This window comes from Ailuropoda melanoleuca, chromosome 3, assembly GCF_002007445.2.
Source record: "Ailuropoda melanoleuca isolate Jingjing chromosome 3, ASM200744v2, whole genome shotgun sequence".
In the NCBI taxonomy this organism is placed as follows: Eukaryota; Metazoa; Chordata; class Mammalia; order Carnivora; family Ursidae; genus Ailuropoda; species Ailuropoda melanoleuca.
The window spans coordinates 12,603,212-12,630,475 of NC_048220.1; the positions used below are offsets into that span (position 1 = coordinate 12,603,212).

Below are 27,264 nucleotides of genomic sequence, written 5' to 3' on the forward strand. Positions count from 1 at the left end.
TGAGGTCACATGCCAGATGATGAAGTACTCCACAGAGGAACTGGAGCTGGAGGTATTGAATTCCTGTAGAAAGTATGGCTGAGTAAATTGAATAGTGAAACATTTTTAATCTTAACTTGACCAAAATCCTGCATTTTTGTTAAACTGATGCCATCCCAATTTATCTTTTAACTATACGACAAAATAGTGGATTTATGATGATTTCTGTATGGCATTTTGAAAAGGACAATAAAAAATAAGAAATATAGACCATGTTTCAATTAATCACGGGTTAAACTGGGAGCCAAATTTGACATCAGAGGAGTTCTGAATATCGATTTTTCAGTTGAGGAGAAAGAGCTATTAAATTCCCATCAGATCTATGCAAAATAGACAGCTCAGAAAAGAATTTTGTATGAGACATTAAAATTTGTCAGACCATGTGATTTTTTTTCCCATTTGTATGCAGAATATATGCGAGCCAGACTGCAGAGTCTAAAACTTTGTCACTATCATTCTCCCACATTTATTAGGAAGTTTGCCTTCTCCTCTTATCCAAAAAGCTATCATCTTTAATCAACAGAACATCTGGTGGCAAAATTCTGACAGTACTGAACAACAAGTGATACAAAGGGTAAATGTTTTCACCTGGATAGAGGATATAAATTAGGAATACAAAAATGTTACTTAATGGGATCGAGCCCCACATCAGGCTCCTCCGCTATGAGCCTGCTTCTTCCTCTCCCGCTCCCCCTGCTTGTGTTCCCTCTCTCGCTGGCTGTCTCTATCTCTGTCAAATAAATAAATAAAATCTTTAAAAAAAATGTTACTTAATGACTTTTATTATAAAATTCAAAGCTTAAAGTGCTGCTGTTGTTTTATACACACACACACACACGTACTGAGAAGGTACTGATTGCTCTAAATAAGAAGTAAAACTCTAGGAATAAAATTGTACCATACAGACTCACATCTTTTTTTTTATTACTTTGTGTTCACACACAAAGCTGTACAGTGAGGAAAATGTCCTTTTCTTCTTGAATTTTAAGGCAAAATACTCAATGGATGTAAGCTTTCCAATGTAAAACCTTATGACACAGACCTAATTTCATTTTCTTCATCATGAATATTATAATGGATAAAATAAGCCTGATGTAGAAATATAAAGGGAAAGTCCATGGGGTGGGGAGAGGGACACACCAAAGGTTTTGTGGCACCAGAAAATAGGGCAATAAAAATAACACTGTAACTTTTTCCAACTCTATTTCATTCTGTAAAAATGCAGTTCATATATACAGAGAACATTTCAAAAAGTGTTGGGCATGAGGCGCAGTATATTCAAACAGTCCTATCTCTGAATCTCAGCTGTGTCACTGGGAAAGTCAATTAAGCTGTCTGAGCTTCATGTAGTAAGTGGGGAAAGGAAGACATACACTGAAATATTGTAAGGATTAGAGAGAATGCATGGCATAGTTTTGGTCACACAAGTGGCATTCGATTTTTGCAAGTCTTCACTGTTGTGGTGGTTGTTTTTAATACTCGTTAATATGAAAAAAGTATTAAAACTTCAAGAAGCTACCCTGGAGCTTATTTTAAACAGAGTCCATTCAAAACATTTTGGGAGTATGCTCTAGGCAGGGCAATGTGTTAAAGGGTAGAAGAGATAACAGGAAAAAGGGGAAGAAGGGCTTGTTTCTTCCCTGTTGTAAATGTGGGATTGAAAAGCAATGAGAGGACTTAGCTAGAAAAAAAAAGACCAGTTATTTGGTTATCACTTCTGTGATTGAATAAAAAGGAGAGTTCTGTGCATTCTAGATGTTTCAGCAGGCATGAGAGAAGCAGCAACCTTTCTCAGGGCATTTTTTCTTTGACCATAGAAGATGTAGTACAATGAGAAATAGATCCTTGGTCTTTGTCCCTAGTTCCTGACACAAAGCTCTTAATTCCTATGTAATTTCCTGACCGACAGGAACACCGAATCTACTAAGGCAACCCTTGGTGGGCACCTAGATAGCTTCAGGATGGGGGCTGGTCACCAGAAAGACCAAAGCATGGTCAGAGGGTTTCAGTCCCGCCTCTCAGTCTCTGGCGAAGGGAGAGAGAGTGGAGGTTTATTTAGTACCAATGACCAATGATTTCATTCATCATGTTTGTGTGATGCAACCTCCAGAAAAACTGCTAAATGACCAGGTTTGCAGAGCTTCCAAGTCGGGAACATATGGAGGGGCTGGCAGGGTGCCACCCTCCCCATCCCACACACCTTGCCCCATACATGTCTTCCACCTGGCTGTTTCTGAGCTGTATCCTTTATAATACATCAGTAATAGCTTGATATCCTTTATAATATTAGTAATAACAAACAAAGTATTTTCCTGAGACCTGTTACTTGTTCTAGTACATTATCGAACTTGAGGCAGGGTGACAAGAACTCCCAATCTTTGGCCATGTGCTCAGGAGCACAGGTAGAAGTTTGGGACTTGCAATTTGTATCTGATACAAGAGCAGTCTTGTGGGATTGAGCTCTTATTTTGTGGGGTCTGCATTAACTCCAGATAGTTAATATCAGAATTGAACTGTAGAATACCCAGTTCATGTCCAGACAGTTAAGAGAACTGTTTGGTGTAGGGGGGAAACTCCACATATTTGATGTCAGAAGTTTTAAAGGGAAAGGAAGTGGAAATAATGTGTAAAAAAATGATAATAATAATAATAATAAAACAAACTAGTTTAGCATATATCCCAGCTGATTTCTATTCTTTTAAAAGAAATGAGATACTAGGTAGATAGAATTCCAAAGCAATTTGGTAAACAGAAGGCCACAAAATGAAGTGTTTTTTTTAATTGACTTGCTTAGTCATGGAATTTTAATGGTGTTTTGAATTCCCAAGGGGGTTAGGAATAGGGTAAGATGCTACTCTTGTGAGATCCTAGATGTTATTAACAATAGGATAAACTAAAACTGGAACAAATATAATGAATAACAGCTCATGGTTAGTCCAGGGAAGAGTTAAAATCTTATCTAGGGTTTTACATATATTTCAATCTTCCCCTTTGTGATATCTTTTCTGATATCCATAGAATCCATCATTAAACACTACACTGGCTTGCATTTTATGCTGAAATTGTAATGAGCAACAACTCAAGTCAGCACCACTGACTGCCAAGGATAGTCGGGTTTTCCGACCAGCCCAACAACACCAACTTTAAAATAAAGTATACAAATGTCACAAGGGCATATGAGGAATAGTAATAAGAACAGAATTGTCTGCAAAAGAAACGTTTGTCTAATAATGGCTTTAAAAGTTCTATTTGAATTCAGTGATAGAAAAATAACAGATTTAATTATATCTAGAATTATTGAGTCTAAAGATAAAGATGAAAATCTTGAAAGGTGTTCTTTTACAATTATGTGGGAAATATTACATATGGTTTGGAGAACGTAGAGACCAAACTTCTTCTGATATTTCTTGATATATGCAACTATTTCATATTTATCTAATTAACACATAAAACGTGCCAACATTAAAATCCCACAGCTTGCACTCCCATTAACTAGGCTGTCATACATTCTATTAAGTATATAAACAGCAAATTCTGACCCATAGATAAATAAAAGATTTTAGATTCACTTTCTAAGGAGTTGTCAAACTAACATAGAAAAACAGAAATTAAAGAAATAGGCCTAATACTAATGTTCATTCTCCAAAATGACAAGCCAATAACTATTTTTTAACCTGTGATGAACACTAACAACATTTATACACTCATTTAAAGAGCCAATTATAAATAATATAAAACCTGTTTGTCTGGGTGCCTTGGAAAAATATTTTTTGGCCATCTATTTATTTTATACTAAAAAAATTCTTAGCCACAGTTTCTAATACCAAGGCAAAATGATTCTTTATATGGAGTGAGAAGATCCCTAGGAAAGGTGACATGTAAAGAGAATCAGGTTTTAAAAGCTTAACTCCTATTTTAAAAGCTTTTATTACCTAAAACAAACGTAAGTAGTACCAGAGAGAAACAGTTTCTTTTATTAGATTAACATAAGGCCACAAATTCATCATTGGAGAGTATGTTCATGTCATCCCCTCACTCAGAGAGTGTGCTATGATTTTCTATTAATCCCTATTCTCTCCTTCCTTTCTCTCCTCTTTCTGATTTCAAGGGTTCATTTGCAAACACTCACCTACTATTTCTAGTAAAAATTCCGTGGTTCATAACTTTTACAAAAAATATTTCCCCTTCAAAGGACAATGATGGAAATGAAAATAAGAATAGAAAAAAAAATAAGTATGTAAACTAATGGTGTCATAAACAGCACTACCTGTAAATACCATCAAGATCATGGTTCTTGAGGAAGCTGAAAATTATAAGGAAAACCATTCCAAACATAAAATAAAACCTAACAGAGAAAAATATGTTTAATTTATCAATAAAAGTAATTAGTATCTTTGAAGAAGTCATTAAGAACAAAAATTTCCTGTATAATGAAAATCAAAATTGCATATGGAAACCAATTGTTCTACAAGATTATATAAGGGAAACAAAACTGCACATTAAGAATTAATGAGTACCTATCAAGAATTAAGTCAGCAGCAAGGATACTAATTTTGACTATAACAATGGAGTAGCTTGCTATTTTTTTGTTTCAACCAAGAAGAGAATTAATTTGCTAATTGAGAGCACTGCATTATGAAGTGGTTTCCGCTAGAAACTTATTTCCATTTCACTGTTCCTACATTCAAGAGAATACACAAAATATATTTGGTGACCCCGTTCTTAGTTCACTTCGAAAGATGCCTTAGTCAGAAGTCTCTAACTTCCCACAGGCTGAGAACAAAAGAAATGATGAAATCTTCTCATCTGTATCACAGAAAAATTTGAGACTATAAACTTTATACCCCACAGAGCTAGCAATAATTGCAACAGAGAGGTGGGGAAAATATTAGGAATCATGAAAAAAGTAATTCCTAATAGCTGACTTCTCACTAATCACTGTCAGGAAGCCAGTGCTGATTAAAAGTGTTCAGAGTGCCATCAGAACCTGTCAGGCCAGAGGGCACTGATTTTCAATTCACAGCAGCATCATGTGAGCGTTTCATTTGAAAAGTGCACGACCCAGTCCTGAAGGAATATTTTACATATTTATTTGCCTTGAACTCAACTCAGCCTTTTTTTTTTTTCAATCAAAAAACCCCCATGATTGCAGGACATCTTTCTCAAGAAAATATATTATCCTTTTAGCGTAACAATAAAGAAACCAACATTCTAGGAACATTCTAGTTGGAGTATATTGAAATTGGAAATGGTGGTTAAGTCTAAAATGTGTAATTAACCCTAGGTTCAATCCACACACTGCAAAAAAAGGATAATGCACTAAAGAAGTGCTTTTCAAACCACAAATATGAAAAACGATTAAGTGTAGCTCTCAGGGAGGCTTCTGGTATTATTTAACTCAGAGCATCATCGACAGTGGTTTAAAGCTGATGGAAATACTCTAAGAAATTAAATTAGCCATTAGTGAACCAATGAATAAACCACTGTGTAGATGATACAGTGAGATATAAGCAGGTAACATTCATTTGGGAATCAGCACTTAATGACAAATTATTTTTTTTTGCATTTTTAAAATTCAAAATAGAACCCAGAGTACCAATCCCAAACAAAATATCCTTAATTAAAAGTTGCAAATTCAACACAAATATTTACCACTGGAACTGTATATTAAAATTTATTCAATTGTCAGCAGATCATGTAGCTGAAAATTCACTATCCTATACCCTACTTTCTTCTTCTGTAAAATGGGTAAAAGAATACATAACAAATAAGGTTGCAATGAGGATTAAGTGAGCTAATACATGCAAAGTAGTTACCTTGGTACCAAGTAAAAACTCAAGTACATATCATTACTCCAATTAAAAAAAAACCCTCTGCCAATTACTGTACACTGGCTAAACTTGATTATTTTTCATACATTTTCACTAACCCTCTAGCATCCCTGAAAAGTTCATTATCCCTGCTTTATAGAAAACAGGCACAGACAGATCCAATAGCTTAGAGAATTAGTAAGTAGAGAAATTCAAATTAAAATGAATGTTTGACCACAAAGCCCACCTAGTTTCAACTACACCAGTGGTTCTTAAACTTCAGTGCTATAAAAGTCTCCTGGAAAGCTTGTCAAAAATAGTTGCTGGACCTGATCACCAGAGGTTCTGATTGAGAAGACTAAGGGGAGAGCCATGAATTTGCATTTGTAACCAGCTTACAGATAATGCTGGTGTCCCTGGTTGAAGGATCACATTTTGTCTGAACCATACCTGAAAATGCAGGATAAATTGGTGGTAATTGCATCCATCTTAGAGAGCCGTTTTTAAAAACCTGTAGATGGATATGTGAAAAGGTTAGATAATGCATCTGTATTCAATTTTACCATTTAAAAATCCAGGCTGAAGATTCGTTTTTAGTATCGTATCTGGGCAAAATGTATTTCCCTTTATTAGATGGAGTTCTGAATCCCCTCCCTTCCAAAGAAAAAAAAAAACACCTTTCAAAACAAGCTTGGTTTCCTAAATTCCCGAGTAAGCCAAATAAGGGAATTTTCAGAGAAATCTCTGAATGGGAAGATTTTATGAACTATATATTTAAAATTAAAGAATTGATAAAGTATACAAATGAGCACAGTATTCATGGTAGACTGCTACTATCCGTACTGCTATATTGAGCACACTTAACAACCTGTAATGATTTCAAATGGGTCTTGTTAAGGATTTGCTCTAATTACTGATTCATTTCTGTGCAGGCACTATTATATTGATGAAGGTTTCAATTAGCCTAGTCTTAAATACTTGGATGAAAGGATTCAACAAATTTGCTGAGTAGAAGATATTTCCTTTTTTTAAAAAATACATTCTAAATGTATCTTTGATCAAAGAACCACTGGGAGAACCAATGAAAGGAACGTATACAATTAATTAAATAAACAACAATTCTTTCTGTGAAATCTGAGATAGGTCATTATGTATTCACTCCTGTCCACCTGAACTCTTTTTGTGATGGGAAATTCATCGGGATGTGTATTTCACTTCTATTTATTAGAAAGTTTTCTTTTTTATTCTGTGCATTCTTAATCTGGGGTCCATGCAAACTCCTTCCCCAATGTAGTTGATTTATGAGACTGAAATCCGAAGCAAACATTTGCATGTCATTGATAAGTACATCTTCCATCAACTCAACAACTCAAAACAGGTCCAAAACCATTGATTTACATCATGAATTTTGCCCTCTTGCAAAAATACCTTCCTCCTACTTGTGCCATTGGGAATTTTATAGCTTAAAATTTGATACCACTTCAATATATCAACCTTTCCATTACTTTGGAAGCTGCAATCCTGTCCTCCCCCAATTGACCAGTCTTCTCTTTCACACACATAACATTTCCAGTTGTTTCCCCATTTCAGTTTGATGTGCTTTCCAGATCCTTGAATTTTTCTCTCTTCCAGGATTACTAAATATATATTTTGAGGCATCTTAGTAACCACCACATTTTTATGTAATTGAATTTAATTAATTAATTTTTTCTCAATGTAAATCATACCCAATGTAAACTAAAATGCAATTTATTGTCCCACCAGTATTTATAATGATAAATGAAGACAGCACTTTAAGAGGTAAAAGTCTGTACATTCCCTAACATTAACACTGCTTTCTTTGGCCTAATGCTTAATTTCATGTTGGGGGGAAAAGTCTTCCAACAATTCCAAAAATACTTTACATTTTTCACTTGGTCTGTGTCAATGTTCTTAAATGAATTTCAAAATAAGTAATACAGCCACACAAAATAGAAGAGTATACATTAATTGACACAAATGGGAATCTTCATGCTTAATCTAATTGTTCTTGATGCCAAAAATAAATAAATAAATAAAAATAATAATAAAAACCTTTCTTCCTAACTTGAAAGGAACTTCCAGGCAAACTGCAGCAGCAATTTTTAAATCATCTTGTTTCTAACCTGCACATTGTGCTGTGAGGTTATACACAAAGAAAATGAAAATATAAGAGGGCCCAGTGATGAGGTATATATTATAAGAACAGACACAAATAAAGGAAAAAAGGACTCCAAGAACAGAGAGGATAGAAATACCCAAGTAGGCTACAAACTGTTCTGTTTTCAGGGATACTGATTATAGCACATAGCCCTTTGGGGAACTATGCGTAAGCCATTTATTATTTCTAATATTATTTAAAAGTACTAAAAGTTGGTCTGACATAAAAAAATGGAAAAACCAAAATAAAAACATATTTAGGTTAACAGTCAACCAGGATTACCCATGAACTCCTCAGCTTATTCATCCATTGCTCATTTGGCTAAGGCTTAAAGGAACCCCAAATATAAGTGAATGTTAATGATTAACACAACAGTAAATGTTTGATGATGGATCAAACTGAGAATTTTGCTCTGGATTTGACACCTTTATAAGACCCATAGTAATACTAATCATAATTTTACTAAATATAACACATTTACTGAGGACTCACACTGTGACAATGTACTTAGTATGTAAGTCAATTACCTCATTTACAACTCAGAGCCATTAGGTAGGCCAAATCTGACCTACCATCTGTTTTTGTAAATAAAGTGTTATTGGAATGCAGTCATGCTTCTTCATTTACATAGCATCTGTGACTGCTTTCATCCTACAAAGGCAGAGTTGGGTAGCTGTAGTGGACCATGCATTTTGCAAAGCCTAAAATATTTGCTTATATAGACTGCTACAGGAAAAGTCTGTCAACTCCTGAAATAAATGCTATCGATTTTACATTCATTTTCAGTTGAAGAAACTAAGGTATCCAGTCTATTGTGGTAGACTGGATTATGTTCTATAATTATCCTTGAATGACAATAAACAGCTCATGGGTTACGTTACAAGCATATACCGAATGACCTTCTCAATGGAAAAGATGTGTAGTTCTTCCTTCTGTGGCCCACACCCTGCAGCCAACAGTGAGGTCACAATATGTGAATTTTAGAAACCTTAAATTAATAGATGAAACTTTGATTTTGAAATGTATTAATTCAAGCTGAAGCATAGGAAAAATAAAGGGAACAGAGTACATTTATCTTACATATCTGCTCCTCAGGCCTTCCCTGACAGCCTTCTCTGGAGAATTATTGCAATTAATTCTTAGTCCCTGTCTATTGCATCTCCCTGGCTATGTAATTAATAGCATTTTCCACATATTTTTTAGCTGTCCTGTTAACTTGTTGTGTATCTTCTTCCATTTAAGTGTAAGTTTCGTGAGAACAAAGGTTGTATCTGTCTTGTTCATCACTGTATGTCCAATGCCTAGTACTGTTAGTGCTCAAGAATATTTGAAGAATGACAGGCAGAGAAAGAGATGGGGGAAGGATAGAAAAGAGAATAAATTGTATTTTCAATAGATAAAGAACTGTGAGAAAAACCTTTGGGGCAAAGGAAAAGAATAAACATAGCAAAGAAAATGCTTGCTTTGCTCTTCTATTGTTTATTGATATAAATAGAGTAGATAATAGAATAGATAATGGAATAGATGCTAGAAAGAAATAAAATTAAGATAACCTCAAAGAAAGAATAGAGAAAGAATAATTTTTGAGGAGTATCATTCCTCTAAATATCGGTCAATTTCTTTCACCTAAATCAGTCATGTGGGAACAAATTCTAGCATAAAACTATCTCACAATGTAATGGAAAACAAGAAATAGGGTTCTAAACCTATAATTCCTGAACATTAAGATTTTAAGGGCTGGCAGGAATAAATTTCCATTAAGAGCAAACTAAAATTGAACCACTAAATAGGGTTTTGGTCTAAAACTGAGCAAGAGTAAAATGCTTCAGTGAGTCATGAAATTTTATGAAACTGGTAAAAATACTCTATCTAAATAGTAGTCCTTGAATCCACAATGATGCCATCTTGCTTTCAGAAATAATCCCATTATCCTTAGACATCATCAAAAGTTGTAAGGACAACTTCTGCCTAGAAAAGTACTGAGAAATTTTTTAAATGTTTTGAGATTAGAATCCATGTATGCTGCCCCTTGATGCCCTACCACTAACACAGTGCTAAGAATAGCCCATCCATTCAACAAATAGATGGATAAGTATTTCTCTCAGAAATACTACTCTGTAGCATAAGCTGTCATACACTGTAAGGTATGCCTCCTTCTAGGGTATCCCACTCTCATGGGGAAGGCAAGTAAGCAAACATACTATTTCTCTAATGTAAGAACCAGTACAGATATAATCTCGGAGTGCTAAGAGAGGAAGACCTAAATAAACAAGGACATGAATGGAGATTGTGCAACCGACAACAAGCAAAGTCTATTCAATTAGCTACAGCAAGGGAGTCAGCCACCATCACTCATGTTTGGCAGAGACTCAAAGGCAGGGAGACCTAATAGCTTTCTAGTGGAAAAAAAGGAAAGGCTTCAGGTATGCCATCACTGGAGGCCATTACTGGCTTGAGGAGGTTGTAAAGGGGCTAACCAGAATTGGGGCATCCTATGCAATTGGTTGGGGGCTGTATATTTGGCTTTTTTCAGTTGGTCCTAAGGTAGAAGCAGGGGCACAAATAAGAAAAGCTGTCAGTTGCTGGTCACCTGTACTGATCGCTGCTATACTGACCCCGTGGGTCAGAGTTCTATTTTTATATATAGTGTCACCACTGCTATTTGCATATTTAGTCTCCCAAATGCAAATTGATGGTGATGAAGAATTTAATTAACAAGTTGATCTCACGTTCCAAACATTTTGCCCCCCATTTTCCTTCTTATAAAGTGAATGTAACTTACATTTTTAAAGCTTCACATAAAAGAAGACACTTGGTAATGAAAGCTTGTTTGATTTCCAAAAAGACAGAGTTATAATAAGAAAGGGAAGAAGAAAGGAGGGGGTAAACAGAAGGGGGAATGAACCATGAGAGACTATGGGCTCTGGGAAACAAACTGAGGGTTTCAGAGGGGTGGGGGGTGGGGGAATGTGATAGGCCAGTGATGGGTAGTAAGGAGGGCACGTATTGCATGGAGCACTGGGTGTTATACGCAACTAATGAAGCATCGAACTTTGCATCGGAATCCGGGGATGTACTGTATGGTGACTAACATAATATAATAAAAAATTATTATAAAAAAAATAAAATAAAATACCAAAAAAAAAAAAAAGAAAGATCAGGGCTATTGCAGAGAGAATTGTAAACCAACAGAATGGACAATTCAGAAGCTTATAATAAAATTATTTTTTAACCTAAATAAATATATCACCTCAATTCATAATGGCTGTACTAGTACATTAAATGATAACCTTTTAAATTAAAAAAGATGTTTATAGTTAACAAAGTAGGAGGCTCCACTATCACCTAACGAGTCATATTCCAATATATCCCCCTTGTTCCTATAGTTTCCTCCTGGAAAACCTGTGTTTTATGGCACAATTCTACTACATTTGTTTTTTATCTTCATTTATCTTAATTCTCAAGGAAACAATGGTTTACAAAAAAAGAATAAAAAACAGGAGAACAAAAGCCTAATCAACCCCCTAAAAACTACTTGAGTCCAGATGGTATAACATGTAGGGGTGCAGGGAAAAACAGTTATATGTGCCACACACCCTGTTACTTGCCTCAAGAATACTTAAAATAGCAGATATTTTGCATTTTTGTTATTGAAGATGTTGCCGAAGGCTGATTTATAAGTGACAAAGATAATGTTCAAATATACTCAGAGTGTGCCTTTATGCGTGTATCTTCCTCACCACATATATTTTCTTTCTACTGCTAACGGTTTTAAAATGTAAAACACAATTTAATATAAATGTAATGGATCATATTCAATACAGTTTCCCAATTTTATATATGAATTGTGCCAGTTTTTGCTGCCTTGCCTCAAATAGACTCCAGGAAATGTGTGACTTGCCACAGCTCAAGAACTTCAATAAAAGCAAATGTGGTCTCTGGTGCAAAGTCATATACTTCTCCAGTTATTATAAATTCAGAAGAAAAGGATTAGTTCTGCTATTTAACAAGTTTTAGAGGCATCTCAGCTTGTCAGCAAACTCTTTTTAATGTACGCTGATCAACAATTCTGAGTCTAGATCAAGGTCCTTTTCCCTTAGACAAGGTCTACAAAGTGCCACAAAATATGCCAGGTCATATCCAATGAACCGGGTTTCTCTTTGGAATAACTTTAGGATTGCTATAGCGGGGGCTCTTGCCACTGACTACGTGATAACTACAGGCCTTCATCTACCTCTAATTATCTCATTTCTTCATAGTTCTCCAAAGCAAGGACTGTTAACTTCAAGTTCACACATATCCTTGTAGGAGTCCATAAACTCTCTGAAATTTTAGAGGAGGGCATATTTTTCCCCCCTGGGAAGAGGATGCCCATCTGTAAATAGGGGCCAAAAGGTATCAGGGACATCCAATTGGTTGTGATATTGGGCTATATCTAAATCATAATGAAGCTTATCACATAAACAAAAACCTTTGGGATTTATAATAGATAACCAACCTATAAAAAAATAGCTTTAGTGGTTTTTGAAGGATGTCACTAAGCAGTTTCCTCATACATCTGATGGTGACATTTTTTTCTCTTCTACACCTGTATATTTCTTTAAGATTTAAAGACACTGGTCATTTCAAATAATATTCTATTACTATACTGAATGTTAAAGTTACCAAAATATTTGGTCTTTAATTCTAACATAATTTTACATTTATCCTATGCTTTAATTTGTTTTTTTCAATTTTAAGCAAGGTCATAGATTATTTTCACTTACTTATTCTTTCATTCATTCACTCTCATCACTACTATATAGGTAGGATTCTTTGTTCCCAACAACAGAATCCCTTCTAAGACGAAAAGGATTTATTAGGGGCATTAGGTAGCTTAAAGAATTTCTATGTCAGCCAAAGAACCAAATTTGGATGCTAGACAGCAGGAAAACTGCAGTCAGAACAGAACTTCATTACTGCTCTAGGGAAAACACCGCTATGGCTTCTGCTTACCACTTAATATGCTATGGATCAAATATTTGACAACTACAACACACTCGAACCAGATATTGGTCATATGCTCTTCCAGATCTACTCTCAGCCCTTTTCCACTTGGCTCTCTGCCCCAAGAGGCTGATCTACCAGATTCCATTAACAAGCCAATGACCCATATGGATTCTCACTGGATGGACCAGGAGGGATACTGGGAGAAGACTGGAGAGAAGAAAGACAGGGTTTATGACGATTATTCATTTAGGTCCCTCCCTCTTCTGGTAGGTTGCCTCAGGATGGCTGTTTTTCTCTAGACAACTTGCCCTGCACAATTCTTTCTCCCTCTCTATTCCAGTAGAATATTCATTTTTCATTCTCTTGGGACAGGGTTAGAGGGCATTCCTACTGCTGTTGGGCCAGGGTTCTTGCTGCATTCATTAACATCTCCAACACACTGCACAGACCTTTACCAATAGTGCCTTTATAAATAGAGTGTCTTTTGTTTCCTGTTGAGATGCAAACTAACCAAAACAATATTTGCATTTTTGTTACTGAAGACCTGTTTTATAGCTACTCCAGAAAAATCAGAATTCTCCCCTTCAGCATGCTCTATTTCTGCACTCAGCTACACATAATGTAACTTATTTCCACATTCCAAATCTCAGCTATAAATCTCCTTGGTAAATCTCAGATAATATGAAAATGCAAGGACTTTGGGAAATTTGGTTTTATCTTTTAAGCCTCCACAATTCAAGAAAGTACACCAGAAGGGGATAGAGTGGATACTGCACGAGCCACCATACCATTATCTAACACATAAAAATTTATGAAAAGTTGACCTGCTATGAAGTGAGTAGTAGCGTTTTCTACAGCATTTGTCATACACACACACACACACACACACACACACACACACTCCCCTGTGTTGTTTTATGCAAATATTTAGATTAGTAATCAAAGAGAACAACTCAGTAGTAACCCAGGACATGCAGGTATTATCAATAGTACATAAAGCTTAAAAGGTCAGGTAAATATTTGCTTTGTTATTTGTTTTCAGAATCTATTTTCATACATGCAATAAATACAACTGAAGTGTATTCTACCAAATACATCCTCAAAATGTAGGTATGACACAAGTCCCATTTCCCTTGTGAATTTCACGGGTGCTGAAAATTAGACAGTGGAAAGTAGATTGTGGTCAAAAAGAATATGTCCAGGATGTGATAGATTTTTTAAATGCCACAATCCTTCACTTCAAGAGTGAGCATCTATTTCCCCAGCTCTTGAATATGGATGAGCTCTGTGAATTGCTTTGGCCAATAGGATATAAGCAAATTGTGGCCAAGCAAAGATTTGAAAGCTGCTTACACACTGGGACTTGCCCATTTGCCACTGCTGGGATCTCTTGCCACCATCATCATGTGAACAAACCTTGGCAAGCCTGCTAAATGACAAGAGACATGTGACGCAGTCAACCATCTGTTCAAGTAACAGCAGCCAATCAGCAGACAAGTTTTTGAGGCCATTCTGGATAAGCTAGGCCCCAATCACCCCGCCAGCTAACAGCAGATACATGAGCTACCTAGCCCAAGAGAGAGGAGCCAAGCCCACCTGGATCAACAGAGCCACCACTGAGCCCAGCCCAAATTGCAGACCCACAGAATTATAAGCTGAAAAAGAAAATAAATAACATTTTTAAAAGGTTAGTGTTTCAAACCACTACGTTTTGTGGGGGTTTTTTTGGGGGGGTTGGTTTTCTTGGGGTTTTCTCGTTTTTTTTGTTTTGTTTTGTTTTGTTTTTTAGCACAAACAAGTTAACTGATATATAAAAAGATACCTAGAAGGGGTGTGCTCCTGTTGACTAACCTAAAAATATACAGCATTGGCTATAGGACTGGGCAGTAAAGTGAAGCTGGAAAAGCAGTAAGGAAACTTGCAAAGGCTGACCCAGGCTATGTAGTAGAAAAACAAGTGGCCAGACTGTCACCTGTAGTTACATGGAAGACAAAGAATTTATCTGATAAGCTTGTGGGTATGACAAGATGGCTTCCAAGCACAATGCCGCAAGTATCAGTTGGCTTCTTTCAGCTCCCAGGGTAAGGTGTGGAAAGAGAGAGATAATGCAAAAAATAAACCATTTTCAGACAGAATTTTTTTCAGACAGAATCTGAAAGGAAAATAAAGGGGTAGGACAAGTTGGGCTGGAAAACAAAATTGTTTCTCACTTCCAGTATCTCCAGCTAGCAAATTATTTTCTTTTTCTTTTCTCTTGTTCGTTTGTTTGTTTGTTTCAGGTGTATGTTTTAGTGATTCATCACTTACATACGATACCCACTGCTTTTCAGGATGAGTGCCCTTCTTAATGGCCGCCACCTGTTTAACCCATTGCCCCTGCCCACCTCCCTTACAGCAACCCTCAGTTTGTTCAATATAGTTCAAAGTCTGTTTTCTGGTTTGCCTTTTTTTTTCCAATCCCCCCCACCATATTCATCTCTTTTGTTTCTTAAACTCCATATAGGAGTGAAATCATACAGTATTTATTATCTTTCTCTGACTTATTCTACTTAACGTAATACACTCTAGCTCCATCTACATCATTGTAAATGGCAAGATTTTATTCTTTTTCATGACTAATAATCCATTATATATAACATCTTCTTTATTCATCAGTCCATGGACATGGGCTCTTTCAATAGTTTGGCTACTGTAAACAATGCTGCTATAAACATTGGGGTGCATGGACCCCTTCAAATCAGTATTTTTGTATCCTTTGGGTACATGGACCTCGTAGTGTAACTGCTGACTCATAAAGCAGTTCTATTTTTAACTTTCTGAGGAACCTCCAAACAAATTAGTATCAGATAAAATGAGGACTAGGGGCGCCTGGGTGGCACAGCGGTTAAGCGTCTGCCTTCAGCTCAGGGCATGATCCCGGCGTTATGGGATCGAGCCCCACATCGGGCTCCTCCGCTATGAGCCTGCTTCTTCCTCTCCCACTCCCCCTGCTTGTGTTCCCTCTCTCGCTGGCTGTCTCTATCTCTGTCGAATAAATAAAATCTTAAAAAAAAAAAAAGTGAGGACTAAACTAAGAAAAAAGATCAAATCAAGGATATGTCTGCAAAATACTTTGTNCTCTCCCACTCCCCCTGCTTGTGTTCCCTCTCTCGCCGGCTGTCTCTATCTCTGTCGAATAAATAAAATCTTAAAAAAAAAAAAAAGTGAGGACTAAACTAAGAAAAAAGATCAAATCAAGGATATGTCTGCAAAATACTTTGCTAAAATCCTTCAAGTTTCAAAGAGGTGTGGAATGGCCTCTCCAAAATACACACAAGGCTTCTGAGAAGAATAAAGGTGTGGTTACATAAAAGCTTAATCTCCAAAAATGCATGTATTAAGCCAATAGAGAGGGGCAGTCTCAAAACAATTGACATTTTGGATTTTATTGAATAGAGTAGACTAACCTGGTATATGGAAATTCCACGGCTTTTACGGAAGATATATCAGTAAAAGGACTACTAGATTAGAGTAAAAGGAATTACGATTGTTAAAATTAAAAAAAAAATCTTCTGTATCTCAACTGTCTATGGGAGGAAGCAAGCTGAGAAAGCTACTCAGTTGCAATTAAAGGCAATTTTTGTGGGGGGAAAAAAAAACCAAAAAAACAAAAACAACATTTCAGGGGATAGAGCCATAAACCCAAAGGCTGGAGTCAAGATCCATAGAAAACAGTGACCAAGAAACTATTCCCAAGGAGAAGTTAATAAATTTGTCCTGGGAAGCCACTTCTATGGAGAACTGGGCCCCAACCAGGACACATTCCCTGGCCCCAGATGCAGAACTGACAGCATTTGCCCTGAGGGGTTCCAGAACTGCATGGATCAGCACCTGCTAGCTGTCTCCTGTTCTTCCCTTTTTTGAATGGAAAAGTCAATTACAATCATCCTATCCTTGTCTCCATTTGTAGGTGAGGCACAGATAACATGTGTTTTTATTCACTGTTTTCTTTAGTTCATGCAAGCAAGAGGAACACATCCAAGGAGTAACATTCAGATCTTATTTAAATCATGAGATCCTGGACTTCGAGCCTAAAACTGGATTTGACACTTCTGGGGAGTCTGAGGAGGAAATACTGGGATTTTGAAAGTGAGGAGAGAGTGAATTAATTGGGATCAAAGGACAAACTATAGTAGTTTATTAAAACACGATTATCCCCCTTTCATTTAATGGCTTTCCACTTTCCCACCCCTTGAATCTTAGGTTGGCCATGTAATTTGCCAAGTAAACGAGACATTAACAAAAATGATACAAGCGCTTACCTACTTGCTGTGTCTGGGCCTTCTGCCACTGCCGCCGTGTGAATATGCCCAGATTAGCCTACTGGCTGATGAGAGACATGTGGCTTAATTGGATTTATACCCCAACTGAGAGAAAGACAACAATCAAACATGAACTAAGTTATGGAGAATCAGCCAGTCCTCACGTGGCCTGCCAAGTAACAGCTGAGGAATTAGAAAGCCCAGCTGAGTTCAGCCAAGTCCTACCTTAAGAATGGCCTGGCACAAATTACCAAACCAAACCAAAGCTTGTTTTTTAAAAAAGCCACTATATTCGTCACACTGGCTTGTTACACAGCAAAGGCAAACCAATATATAAGACTACTCTACTTCCACATAAACATCCGGATGTCATCTCAAAAGAACAACATGAAAAGTCTTCTATATCTCCTATTGAGAAGTCTGGAAATCTAGGATTACTGAAGATTAGATGTTTTGTTTGTTTGCTAAAGGGAAGACATTTTCTTGGAAAAAGTTAAACTTACTTTTAAACTATGTCTATACTACCTCGGGAAGGACTGTCTTAAAAACCAAAGAAAACAGATGACATTGGGGTAAAAAGAGGCTTCAAATCAGAGTTGAAAGATGTTCGGCGGGGGGAGGGGTGATCATGGAGAGGACATGACCTCTGGCTGACCTGAGAGCTGGCCCAAGGAATCAGAGGCTCCTCACTGCTCTCCTGCCCTTGAGATGTATATTTTGCCTGCTGTTCCCACAGTGGGAGCCATTTCCAAGGAAACAGCCTTGAGAGAGCAATATGTCATTAGAATGTCTACACAGCATTCATGACTTAACCCATCTGAGACTTCCGTATAAGCTTTTTAGATTTTGACCAGCAGGTGCGGAGATCTTGCAGCTGCCCAAGACAAGCTTCGTATGCAGTTTCCCTTGCTTATCCAACCGCCTGCTGACCACTCTAAAGGGATCTGCCTCCTTCTCTGATCTCTCCTCACCCTCGTATATGGGGCCCAGTTTTCAGACTAACCAAAGATCTGGGTTAATTTTTCCAGGTAACCATTACAGTGTAGGGGTCACCTAGAGTCCGTAACTGGACTGTTCTATTCCTCTGCTGAATAAGTGAAATAAGGGGGCTGGATGAGGTGATATTTGAGTTTCCATCTAGTTATAAAATATTTGTTTTTCTGATTGCGTTTCAGATTTCAAGGCCAGTCTGCCTATTAAACTAATAATAATACCTTTCATAACAGTTGAATTCATATAACTATTTTTTTGATCTAGGTGTATATGGAAGATCTAATTCTAGTTTGAGATAGAAAATAAGTATATCCCTAGCTTGCTCTATTAATCTGTCTAGCAATCTAGAGAAATAGAGATTTGTATTTTCTCATATTGTACCATTGGAATTTGCAACCAATTACTATTTGGAAAGTATTTTTTAAATAATGATTACATGTAAAGTACAGTGCTTGACACCTTAGAGAACACAAGAGGTGTTGTATCTAGAAACTGGCCCCAAAGACCCTTCTCTTATTTGGAAAAGAAAGATATTTACTTATTAAAAAGCAAACTACAAGCTAACACATAGACTACAAGGACCAGCGACATCACACAGGTCAGAGTTTAGCAGTGAAGAGTACAGGCTCTGGGGACAGATTGCTGAAATCTGATCCCAACTACCTCATTTACCTGCTGTGCAGTTTGGACAGGTGTTTTTTTCTTTTGTTTTGTTCTTTTTAACATCTCTGGGCCAATCCCTTAAGTACCTATGCATAAAATAGGTATTTCAAAGTACCCACCTCATAGATTATTACAAAGAATTAATATATACAAAGTGCCTACAAGAGTTTAAATTGTTAATATATGCAAAGGGCTAAGCACACAGGAAATGTTATATAAGTGCTATGTATCTAAATGTAGATGGTGAATGGCGAGGAATAATTAGCGACTCCACATGAACTGCTCTGAGAAGAGACAGAACCCAGCCTCCTCTAGAAAAGAAGTCAGCCAACTTCCTGGTTTTAATTTCATACTCCATCTGTTTATCAGTTTTCAGAACTGGACAAAGTTTATGAAAAGTTTTGTTTCCTCGATTACTCCAATTCAGTATGCTATGGTATTTTATGTTGGGGATGAATTCTAATGACAAGGAATGTGAGGGGCATATTTCAGTCAGAACCCTCATGTTGGGCCTGCTCTGCTTTCAGACGGCTGTCGGAATCCTTATGGCAGGTGCATTAGCATGGAAATATACACGCGAACTCCGTATCTATGCGGGGCCCTAGTGCATCTCTCCTAGGACACTGGCACATAATATGCATCCAGTGAATATCCTTGAAAGAAATTCATGAATATGCTTAAAGTAATTTTAGATGTACAATACTCAAGGCAGTATCTAAAACATGCCAAGGTAAGCAGGTACTGCTGTTCAGATGAGTTTTCTTTTTTTTCTTGGACTACATACACATACACACATACAAAGTTCTACAGGTAAAAAAAAAAATAACTCATCTCAAAGTGTTAGAGATTACATTCATGTAATAATAGATTTAGGCCACCAGAATTTTTCTTTTTGAAGTTATTTGGAGCCTAACAGTTTATAATGCCATAAGAGCCACCTTAGAAGTGATTTTCAGTGAGGGCACCTGGGTGGCTCAGTTGGCTAAGCGTCTGCCTTTGACTCAGGTCACCTTCGGCTCAGGCCATGATCCTGGGGACCTGGGATCAAGCCCTGCATCGGGCTCCCTGCAGGGAGTCTGCTTGTCCCTCTCCCTCTGCTCATACCCCCACCTCCCAGCTCACGCTCTCTCTCTCTCTCTCGCCCTCTCTATAATAAATAAAATCTTTTTTAAAAAGTGACTTTCAGTGAAAGCATACAGCACTGTGGTCTCTGAAGGACAGCCTCAGCATCACCTGCATACTTGTTAGAGATGCAAATTCTCAGGCCCCATCCCTGACCTGTTGAAGCAGAAATTCTGGAGGTGGGCACAGCACTATATGTTTTAATGAAATCTGCAGGTGCTTCTGTTGCATGCTAAATTGGGAAGACCCTGGCTTATAGCAACTTTGTGTTCCTCACTGTCTCTTTTTACAGACTTCTAAAGGAATGATATTGTTCTGTCTTCAAAGAAACACAATTCTTGGGTTATTTGAGGAACTGGTTCCAATATTACAAAAATCAAAATACAAAAAGACAAGCTCACTCTTCTTCTCTGAAAACAATGGAACAGAACTGTACCACCAGGGAAATTTTTTCAAACACTTGGGCAGGACTATTTTTTAATACATTTTTATAATACATAGCTTATGCTAAATGTATTTTTGTTCTTTATTTTAGAAACCGTTGATTTAGTGACGAGAACAAGAAATATCACATAGTACAAAGTGTAAAAGTCACCAAAGGAAAAAAAGCCAAAAACTGAAGGTTGAAGAAAAGGCTAATACTGAATTTTATTTCAAATACATAAAAATTAACAAAGTCATGAAATTCAACTAAAGAGGAGGCACTTGCATAAAATAGAAATATTTTATATGTAAAATGGAAGACCTGATTTCCCCAATTTGACTTCCATTCAGAGACACACTTGTAAATTAAAACTAGAGATTCGGGGGGAAAAAAAGTGGGGGTGGGGGGTGCTGGCTCCTGGCTGGCTCAGTCAGTAGAGCATGAGACTCTTGATCTTGGGGTTGTGAGTTTGAGCCCCATATTGGGGGTAGAGATTGCTTAAAAATAAAATCTTTAAGGGGTGCCTGAGGGCTTAGTTGGTTAAGCAGCTGACTCCTGATTTTGGCTCAGCTCATGAACTCAGCATCCTGGGAACAGAGGCTCCTGTACTCTGCGGGAGTCTGCTTGAAGATTCTCTCCCTTCCCCAACGCCCCTCCCCCAAATCACACACACAGGCTTCCTCTCTCTTTCTCTCTCTCCAAAAAAAATAAATAAATAATAAAAATAAAATCTTTAAGAAGAAAAAAAGACAAAGGGGAATTGAGAATTGCAGCTTTAAAATACTGCCAAGGCACTGTCTAAACTATTCTTTTTAACGGTAATTGAACATGTGTATAGGGAATAGCACTATATTAACCACTTTGGGAATTATAGTTTAGTTGAATACAGCTCTGGTTTTCACAAAGGACACAATCTGCTGGGAAAAAAATAGCCACGTTGCAATGAAAGCGCATGTTAAAAGCACTCGGGAGAAAACAGAAATTTCATTCCAACATGTAGAGTTGTAACACCGTGGTCTCAGAAGGAATTCTGTAGCCATTTTTTTCAGATGGGCCACAAAAGTAGAGCTCTAGTGAGACAAGATGATGTTGGTACAGGCCTAGTACAGTGCCTCAGACATAGTAGGCACTCTGCAAACAGTCATTATTCAAGCTTACAGTAAGTTCTATTATCTTTACTTCCCCTGGGGAAATATGGGCTCCTTAAGTAGCTCTATTCACAGACCAACCAAAAGTGGATGAGAAAAACAGAAGACACAAGTGTCAACTACACCAACAACAAAGAGTGTACGTTGTAAGTGGATTTCAGTGAGAAATGTGAGACTATGGGACATACAATAATGAAACTGTTAATATAAATCAACGTATCGTGAGAATTCATTGAACTCCTATAAGACATTCTAGAACGTTATCATGCACTGTCAAGGGGACACAAAAACCTGCAAAGCTGAGATTGCAGGTCTGCTGAATGAGAAGATAAGACATGTATAAGAAGTATATGAAAACTGAATATGAGGTGATAAGTGCCCATTTTATGATGGACAGTGAAGACTACAGGGTCAATATCAATGAAAGAAGAGATTTATATTGGCAGGTGGTGTTGAGAGTTTTCTAGGTTGGCTTGGGATTCCTCGTTCTGCTGTATTTTTAGGATAAAATAATTTTTTTTTTAGATTTTATTTATTAGAGAGAGAGAGTGCACACGAGCAGCGGGAGGGGCAGAGGGAGAGGGACAAGCAGACTCCCCGCTGAGCAGGGAACCCGATGCAGGGCTCAATCTCAGGACCCTGGGATCATGACCTGAGCTGAAGGCAAACGCTTAACCGACTGAGCCACCCAGGTGCCCCTAGGATGAAATCATTACCTCTGTGGCTTCTCCCATTTTCCTTCTCTTCCCACGCTTATTAAACCACAAACATCGAAGAGCTCATGGTGCTAAAGTGGAAGGTATATGATTAGGAAAATTACAAAGATAGTAAATGAGGAGAGAATGGGATATTGTGTGTTATCTGTGCCAAGAAACAACCAACCAAATAAGTAGATGGGGGCCGAGTGGGAGGGGGAAGGCAGGAGGTGATTATTTTCTACAAGCTATCAATGGTTCTTCTCGTAAAAACAAAACCCAAATTTACAGAACTAATTGCAATTGCCACCAAGTTTGCCAGAGGAACTGTACTTTTTTTTTTTTTTTTTTTACTAACTCACTTTCACACATCCTAAACGGTTTACAAAGTGATTCTGCACACGTTCTATTATTAATTCGCACAGAAACGTGGGTGGAAACCGCTGCTCGGGGAACTTACATGACTTGAGTAAAGGCTAACAGCGAGCAGTTGGATGGAGCCAGGACTTAGAGTCGGACATTCAAAATCATGTTCTGAAGAACAAAAGATGAAGAGGTTCCCTGATCTACATTTAATATCAGAAAAGAAAAGTTCCAACACAAGAGTAACTATCATTTGTTGAGCCCCAACCGTGTGATCAGTGTTTTGCCTCTCTAACTGGGCAATCTCCCTGGCCCAGCTGCTAAGTCCTAGGACCCGTATATTATTCTATGGGCTTCTGCTGTCAATACTTCTAACCAATACTATGAGGAGGGAGTGATGCTCTGGGTCAGCTCAGAAAAGACAATAGCGTTTCTGCTTCTCTCCCTCTTTCTCTCCGGCATCCCAACTCCCATGTTCTGGGGAATTCTGGCCATACGCAGAAGCCATATAGAATTGTTCTAGAAGACAGCCCCAGGTGGCCTCCCAGGCAACACCCAGGGTCGTCACTGGACATGTGAGGGAGCCTTCGCCATGCACTGACTGCAACATAATAGAGCCTGAGCGATGATAGGCTCGTTGAACCCAGTCAGCACTCAGAGCCAAAAGAGATGAAAAGAAATATTGTTTTAAGTTATTAAGCTTTAAGGCAATTTGTTGTACAGCAAAATAACAACCAGAGCCTCATTTTTTACCTGAATTATTTCTTTAGAGAAGGCAATTAGTTCAATCCGTAGGCTCTCTGTGGGAAACCAGCCAGGTGATACATATGGAGCACCTGGTCGGGTCTGAGACCTCATTGCGCAGACAGCTACATCATTTGTGGGGCCCCTTGTTCAGAAAGCAGGAAAGAAGTGCTGTTCCATATACATAAAATGCTTCCTCCTGTCTGTTACGGTGTCTCTACCTTTTTGCTTTTTGCTGTTCCATGGCATTTTCAGTAAAGCCACATTTACATTTTAAATTATGAGCATTTTTTTACTCACCTTTTTATTATACAATGCTCATTTCAAATGCAAATATCAAAACACTTAACTTATGTGTGGAATCACCAGAATTATAATTCGTATTACGTGATTCCTGCCCAAAGGGTACCGCAAGCCCACCAAGGGAGAGAAATAGAAGCCAGACTCAGAAAATCTAGAATGTGAAGGAGAAAACCTATATTAGGGACAGAGCCAGCCTAGGGAGTGTTCTGGGGCATAAGCATTGTGGGGCGAGTGTAGACCCTCACAGGTGGTACAAGCGTGGGGGCATCCAGCGACGCAGGCGGCACACATGCTCACTGAGATACAGGAGCAGTGCCTCAGAGGGCGCAGGGTCTGGAGAAATCAAGTTCCGTGTCTCACAGGACGGTGGGCTCTTCACCAGCACAGACGGGCCACCCCCGAGGATCTTTAAACCTTTGTACTGAGAGGCACTCAAACCTGGATCAGGAATGGGCACCAAGCCAGACACAGCACCAAGTGGATGGACCACAGGGTAGGTGCTGCTAGTCTAGGCTGGGAACTGTTCACGTGCTAGCAGGTTCTAGGTTACTGTGAGGGCCACACGTCCACCCTGACCCTCCCTGTACCCATGCCCAGGCTCCTGCCAGGGAAAGGCCGGCAGAGGTTATGGGGTGGGGAGTGGGGAAAAGGAGGCTGGAGGGGCCCAGGATGCCAGGGAGTCAGGGAGCCAGGAAGCAGGGACAACCATCTAGGGAGGCTGCAGGGAAGTCGGAAGGGTGTCAGGCTCCAGGCCTCCATGCTTGCTCCATTGTCCCCTAAGGCTTGCAAATCCCAAAAGCAAAATGCAGTGTGTGCCATTAGGAAGAGAAATAAATAGTTGGTAAGTAATTATACAGGTAATTAATATTGTAACAAAAGTCCAGGGTGCAATGGGGACCAGTGGGGGTCGGAGGGGTCATCTTTGAAGTATGAAGAAAGACTTCCCCTCTTTCAGATGAGACCAGAAGGAGGAGCAGGGGCCGGCGTTTCTTTGTTTCTTGGTTTGTGGAGGGACAGAAACAGGGTTGAGCAGGGACATGGAGAAAGGGCAGGAAGGAAGGGCAGGGCATTCCCAACAGAAAGAGCATGGGCCACGGTACTGTCTCTGGAACAGAAGCTGATTTTGTAGGTAACACAAACCTAATGCCCACATACTTAGGGGGAAAGAAAGCAGGTTCTGACCTACATATGGGAGTGTGATGACTTTAAAATGCAAACCAGCAGTGCTGTCTCAGAAGCAGGGAGGAGGAGCATACAGCAGACAAAACAAGTGTTTTTCCCCAATGCAGAGCCTGAGATAAGGATTTACATGCAACCAGTTCATTGAGGAAGTTATTACAGAAAGCACCAGGAGGGAATGGGGATATAAGACAGAGAAAGGAAGATAACGAATGAAGTTAGTTTTGCTCTGTGGGTAACTGCCACTTATTCCCCCTGTGGACCCCGCTTCTGCTCTGAGAGACAGTACAGAAACCTCCCTCAGAGTTGTCTCCTGTGGGGTAAGGAAGCTCGGGTATTTTCACCAACTTCCATCCTTTATTGATGAGACATTGACCAAGCGGAGCTAAAACTCCCCAGCACTGCTGATCTGGCCCATGTGTGGCGACAGCACAGTCCCAGGACCAGAGAATGTCTCAAGCAGAGACCAGGGATGCCACTGGCATTCCTTCTGTAGGTGAGCTTGGGGACAGGCAGAAGAGGTGTGGGTGGGGCACAGTGCTGGCCACAGCGTCAGAACATCTGACCTAGTGGCTCACTGAGCTGAGGTAAGGAAAGGTAAACGAGAAGAGCCAAAAATTCTGGAGAAGACCAGGACCTAAGGGGAGAGGTACAGTGGTAGCTGATGCTTCCTTGTTCTCAAATGAAAGTCATGGACTCACAGAGTTTTAGCACTCAGTCTTTCATGATATCTTCCATGACAGAACTGGGTTTGCCAAGAGCTAGGTCACTTGTCCAAAGTTATACAGCCACTATGGGCATGAGTTTTCTCACATTTGTTCCAGCCTTCTTTCTACTATTACATACCTCTTCACTAATATGGCTTTCACTTTGAGAAGAAAAACAAAAGAAAAAGAAAAAAAGAATAAATGGGGATTGGCACGATCACCTTCATGCAGACAGGACATAAGCAGCTATTGGAAAGTGGATTTACAAGCGAAGTCAAAACAGCAGCCAGCATGAGAAGACTTCCACCTCCTTGAAATGTCTATAAATATTTTCCCCCCAAACTCACCCTTTCTCCATCTTCATATCCTCTACAACTTGGGAGAACTAGAAATAACAGAAAATGTTTCACAGAATATTGCTAATGCACTTTATAGGTACATTGAGGTATATAACATATAAATAAGAAAAACGAGATTTTCCCCAGTTTAGTAATAAAGAGTAAGACTGAATTATTGAGGGTAGTCATGTATCAGTAATCTTCCAAGTAATAAGTCAGCATATACCAGAGGAACAAAATTCTACTAAGCCCAGATACATCACGGGCTTCTAAGAAACAACTTAAAGAGCTAAAGAAAATCAATATTAACACGACATTTAATCATTTATAGGAGGACAATGTTCTAGGAACTGTCCTTTAATAGCAGTCTAAAATTATATCCCCTAATGTAAGAACATGGTTTTGGCCACTGGAGTGGTTCTGCTGGCACAGTGATTTATTCAGGGAGTATAAAAAGATTTGAAACATTAAAACCTTAAATTTGAAAGGTTACCTTCTCTGCCTGGACAATAGCTACATATAAGAGTAAAAATATGACCTGAACAAATAATAGGACATCTACAAAATAAGGATACATTGTAAGGTGAACAAAAATTTTAAAAATAAGGTAAGTAGAATTTTTCTTTAAAAATATTTAATATACTGAACATATCCCAGAGGGCAAATGCAAGAATAAGTCACTGTAATCACTGCCATGAGCAATTTTAAAAAGAAAAATTCTACAGAGAAGTTATTTTAATGATAGTTAAGTCTTCTAGAGACCCAGGTGAGCTTTTGGCAAATATTTCAACTGTCCCTAAAAATCTTCCCAAAATGATACACTATGCCCAAATCTTTCTATTTACACAGCTTTGAAAGATCACAGTCAATCTCACACAGCTCATACATTTTTTAATTCAACTTTTGTCAAATTGATTTATGATTCTGAATTGGAGTTATGTCAATTTGATTTATGCTTCTGCTCTTGGTCGATGCTATTCGTACTTACCATAACTGAGTTGTCACAGAGGGAAGGGAATCCACAGGGACAGAAATAATATACCTCCCAAAGGGCCATTAACTGGAAATAACAGAGCAAGACTCATCCTTTGCTTTCGATGGCCCCTGAGACATGTTTCTACATGTCTTGCAGTACCAGGCACAGATTAGAAGCGTGGACTCCAATGAGATAAGCAAACAGATATATGCTGTGCTTTCTGGGAAGGTAACATCTCCCATAAAGTTCCTTTTAACTTTTAAAGAATGGCTGAGTTACGAAACCATTTAA

At 38.3% G+C, this 27,264-nt stretch overlaps 1 long non-coding RNA gene across 1 annotated transcript; it reads right to left on the bottom strand.

The window, feature by feature from the left end:
- On the bottom strand, positions 1-27,051 carry LOC117801455. The gene is made up of 4 exons (XR_004623982.1): positions 26,986-27,051; positions 26,007-26,044; positions 6,300-6,360; positions 1-63 (listed from the first exon to the last, which is right to left on the bottom strand). It is a non-coding gene; the product is annotated as an uncharacterized LOC117801455 (long non-coding RNA).
- Positions 27,052-27,264: the final 213 nt, after the last annotated feature.